The 5,383-nt window shown below is 36.0% G+C and overlaps 1 pseudogene; it reads right to left on the minus strand.

Moving 5' to 3' along the window:
* Positions 1-677: 677 nt before the first annotated feature.
* On the minus strand, positions 678-1,943 carry LOC113722667 (acidic endochitinase-like; annotated as a pseudogene).
* Positions 1,944-5,383: the final 3,440 nt, after the last annotated feature.

A 5,383-nucleotide genomic window follows, 5' to 3' on the forward strand; every position in this document is an offset into this window, starting at 1 on the left:
ATCCTCTTGGAAATCAATCTAAAAGATGTTGGGAAATGAAGGTGTAAACCACTTGTCCAAACTAGTGCAGTGTAGTTTGTGAGTTACCCAGATCTTGTACCTGTTCATTCAAGAGGAAACGCAATTAAATAAATTTGGGAATTCATAGCCCGTTATTATATTTGGGAATTCATGACCCATTATTATAGGCCTTCTGGCAAACATCCAGTATTACATTTCAACTCTCAGTAGATAACGGAAGGAACTTATTCGCTGACATAGGTTTTAATTATCATGGATTTGGTTTCATAGGTCAGAGTTTTATTGTTAACATAAGGCCTGATTGCCGGACAAGAATGTCATATGCTTCATAACATGCTAATGAGAAATTAATTTGTACTCCAAAAAAATTAATAAAAACGAAAGCCCTTCGATTGTTATCCCTTTGTTGTAGGCCATGAGAAGGCAATGTATACCAAATACACTGAAATCATTAGACCAAATCTAAGAAGAGGGAGGTTAGTGAAATTGTCACAAGTCTCAAAGTGACTTGCACTGACCGGAAGAGATTGTGAGGCAGACAAATTGTTCACCTTTTAATACCATCCAAGGAAAAAAAAAAAAGAAGCAAAAATTATAGTTGTATGTGATTTTAGAGGTTATGTATGGGATTGAAATCTTGTTCCATGTTTCAGTAGTACACAAAATTTGGTCTTCGCCCAAGCTTATCTGATACTTAAACATCCATGTGTAAACTTCTCTGTAGGCTACAAAATTGTATATGAAATTTGATGAGCATGCAAGAGTTTATTTGCATATCGAAGGGCTACATTCGAGAGAGAGCGCGGTTAAAACGGGAAGAAATTTACTGAACATTTTGATCGATCTTGGAACTCATAGCCCATTATTCATTAGTAGATTGATCTCTGGCATAAGCAGCCAGGACTACATTTCATCTCGCGGCAGAAAATGAGAGGAACTCATGCTACAGCATGGGATTTTTTCACGGACTTGGTTGTATAAGTCAGAGGATCACTATTAACATAAGGCCTGATTGTTGAACTGTAGTTTTGGTCCCAGTATCTGCTCCAAAGCATGACCCCTCCATACTTGGAATAGCTCTCGACATAGGGAAGAACCAGATCAATTAGCTCTTGGGGTGGGATGTAACCGCCACTATATGCTGCTTGACGGTCTGCAGGTAATCCCAGGAATAATTTATTAACCCCTGTTTAGGAAGCCCATTGATCCCAACTGGCAAAGAGTTTACTGGGATCGCCTGATGTATACTGACATGAAGGATTGTTGTAAAATTGCACCCACACGTAGTCAAAGAGGCCAGTTTTGATAGCAGTGTCAAGATAATTGTCAGGAATGGGACATTGTGGTGCTGCAGATAGGTACACCTCTCTCTGGAGTGCTGTATCCCGAGAGTGCCCGGGCGAGATCATCCCAGTACAGGTTCGATCCATATTCGATGTCGAAGTCTATACCATCTAAAACAGCATCACCAAGTGGGCGAGAGTCTGATTGACCGCCCAAATAATTGTTCCAGAGGTAGGCTGCAACATCGCGAGCATCCTCGGGAGAAGCCAGGATTGGTCCTCTTCCTGTCCCGGCAGCACCTCCACCAAGAGAAAGGAGCACTTTGATGCCTAGGCTCTGGCAAACCTGTATCTGAGAACTCAGGAAGGTGCATGGGCTCGGGATACAGTGGCCAGCTAAGTTCAGTTCCGGTGTTTGGCCACTGCCAAAGGATACCAGAAAGGCAATATTTACATAGTCATAGTTGCCACTAAGGCAGGCCTCTTCCAGGCTTCCTTCATTACCATTTTGGCCCCAGTAGGTCGCGATTCCAGCGCCTTCTGAGGACCTGGTCAACGAAGATATCATCAGCAGGGACATTATTGCTAGGAACAGTGGCTGCAAGGAAAAATCCATTCTTTTTTTTTTCATTTATGTATTTTTTCTTCTTTGCTTTTGCGTATGTTGGTTGCCAGGAGAATGACCATTTTATAGATGAATTCCATCTGAAGTACACACTATTCAGTATATAGTCTAAATGAATTGAAAGAATATCCGTTTTAGATAAGGGATAATTTCAGAAACCTCCCATGAAATTTGTGACAATATCATTTAGCACTTCTAAATTTGGAAAAACATCACTTGTCTCCTTTATTTTAAACTTTTTGTATCATTGTCAACCCATTTCAATATATGGATCTGTTTGGCAAACAAGTTTTTGGCCAAATTTGTCTTATATAAGTTTTTAAATGACTTTAACTATAGTAACCTCAAAAAATTTCTCAAAATTTTTAAACTATACACTTCAAAATACCCAAAAATTTACTCAGTTCAAAAATTTTTTGCTACAGCTTTTATAGTAAGTTACAGTAAAATTTTAAACAAACACCCAAAAAACTCATTTGCTAAACGGGAGTGGATAGAAAATAGGTTTTCATTCCAATATTGACCTTTACTTGTGAACAATTTTGTTTTCATAACAAATCTAGTTAATTCCTTAACTTTTGAAAATTTGGCTGATATGGTTTTTTGTTAGGAATTACAAGGTATTAACAAGGTTGAAAGAAATATTAATAAATTGTGTCATTAGTCTATAATAAAATTTTAAAATTCTAAATAATTAAGAAAAATCATAAAATTTATTCTAGAATTATAGAATAAAAAAACACTTTGTACCTTGAAAGCACCTCAAATAAATTATATAGTTAAGAATTTTATCCTTTTCGAGTTTTCAAGCCAATGGTTTGGACAAAAAATTAAGAAATCCAAAAAACATGTACACAATCATAAATCTTTAAATTCATCCACAAACTCTTTAAATTAAGAGAATAATTTTTGGTCTTTGAGAAAAGCTCAAATGAGTTTGTAAACAATAACGTTGTTTCTTTTTTTTTTTCTGGCCATCTATCTAGAAAACTATTTTAGAAAATTCTAAAATTTTGAAAAACTGCTCAAATTGATTGAAAACACTTTACAATGAAGGCATAATCTTTTCAGGCTTGAAAATTCTTTGAATTTGTTCCTAAAACAATTTTTTATATGTTAAATTATCGCTATTATATTGATTCTATCAACATTGTACATTTACATAGCTTCTCTTTATTTTCAACCTTTTATTATGTGCTTTCAATTTTGAAAAAAAAAGGGTAGGATAATAAAGGGTACTTTTGAAATTAAACATCTTCTCTATCTAGTGATGAATTTTTAATAATATATTTTGAAATGGATTGACAATGTTACAAATAGACAAAAGGAGGGGTGACAAGTGATATTTTTTAAAATTAAGGGATATTAAGTGAAACTGTCAGAAACCTCAAAGAAGGTTTATGGAATTTTCCCTTTAGATAAATGCTTCAAGTATCCACGTTCATAGAGAATATGCAATTAACAATACTACATCTTTTATGTTCATCATCTCAAGTATACATCTTTCCACATTTCGTTCTTGGCAGTCTCAAAAGTACCCTAACATATTCTAACTCGAATTGAAAAATATTTAGGTAGACTCAATTTCTCAAACTACTCGTGGATTATATAGCCACAACAATTTTCTTTGTCATCATATATCAACTCTCCAATTGATTGGAACATCTATATATTAGGTCTATCTCATTATTTATAACTTCTGAATTTTGTAGTGCATGATAATATGTTAATTAATATTCTAAGGGTTCTCCATCCAGGCCGACAATTAACAAGGTTGGGTTGATTATGTAATTGCCCAAAACAAGTAAATCAAAATTGATGCTGAGTAGGTCTAAAGAAACCTTCTCTTTTCACTCAAGTGCATCTTATACTAAAACATCCTAGCGTGAAATTTTGACTAGGCCACAAAATTGTTTACGAAATTTGATGAATAAGAGTTCACTCGAACACCCGGGATCCACAATTTTCGAGTAAAGATGTTGAATATGGATGTATACACATCTTCTTCGCGCTGCATCCCATTCTGAAGATTGTGACGTAGATTGACGTACACCCTGATTGTGACTATTCTTGTCCTGTTTCAATCAAATTTTAGGACCAGTCCATTGTAAATTACTGTGCTTCCACAGAATTTTAGGACCAGTCCTTCCTATCGTTTTCGTAGAATTTTGGGACCATTCCTTCTTTATTACGTCCTTGCAAAATTAGCCATGTTTTAATTGAGTCAATTTGTTGTCCACTAGCATGCCTCTCATTCATCAATCCCAGCCATTATTCGGCGTCTCTGGATTTGAGGTTGTTAGCCATCATCCGTCAAGATGTTGTAGGATGGGGGATGATAGGGTATAATTTGTTAGTAAATTTATTATTGATTTCCCCTTCTATCCCTGACAAATATTGTGTTAATTGCTGATATTTACTCATATTTGGTATTTGGAATCAATTTCAGGAGTGAAGCAGAAAATTACCAAAAAGGAGGGACTTGTATGGAAAAATGCAGACTTCTAAGGGCTTCAACCTTTAGGTCCTTGAGTTGGTGGGGACCACAAGCTAGTGCAAGGCATTTAGTCATTTGGGCTTTTCAAAGAAAGCAACTTAGAGAGACTTGGAACAACAAGTACTTGGGAGGCTTTGTCCACATGTGCGGGGACCACGGATAAGAAGCATGAGTCATCTGGACTCTAGGAAAAGAAACGTACAAGACTTTGAATTTGGTGTGGGGACCACTAGAGATAGCATTAGACTTCCTTTTGGCTTTAAAAAGGGAGACAAACGTGCAGAGAACTCTTATCAATCAATAGTTTTAGCTTAGCTTTTAGCGTAGTTTAGTTTTGTTTCTTTCTTGGCTCTTTTGATGGCCTGGACCTCAGTGGAATTACTTGAAGATTTTCTCATGAGGCGTGGCTAAGTTTGTCTAGTCAAGAACAACGAAGGATTTGGTTCTACTAAATTTGTGAGATCGAATTAGTTTTTATTTATTTTCATTATTCACTGGTATTTGTCTATCTTCTGCTTTATGTTCATATGGTTGTTTTATTATTCGATTATCCAGGGCCCGGATTCTAGATTAATTCATTAACCTGAAGCCAATTAGGGTAGTTAAATCCGTAATTGTTTAATTATTCTAAACTGGTGGCAACTGGCATGATTGGGTTTGTGTCAGGGAGATAGACAGGCTAACTTCAAGAGACCCTCGTAGCGTGTTGATTGGTTAGAATTAGGCTCTTCTAATTATTCATGCAATTAGGGAATTGAACTTCTATGGTCGTACCTAGGGTTATTTCCTGATTAGAGAAATAGTCAACGGTCGTACCTTGGCTATCGACAAATTGAGGAAGAGTTGGTTGTTTATCGCGTGTATGACAACTATAACTAATTTATCAGATAGTAACTGGAATAATCCTTGCATCTGTGATCAAATTAAGTGAACCATCTCCGAAGTTGTCTCTTGGCT

The sequence above is a fragment of the Coffea arabica genome, chromosome 5e (assembly GCF_036785885.1).
Source record: "Coffea arabica cultivar ET-39 chromosome 5e, Coffea Arabica ET-39 HiFi, whole genome shotgun sequence".
Taxonomy (NCBI): Eukaryota; Viridiplantae; Streptophyta; class Magnoliopsida; order Gentianales; family Rubiaceae; genus Coffea; species Coffea arabica.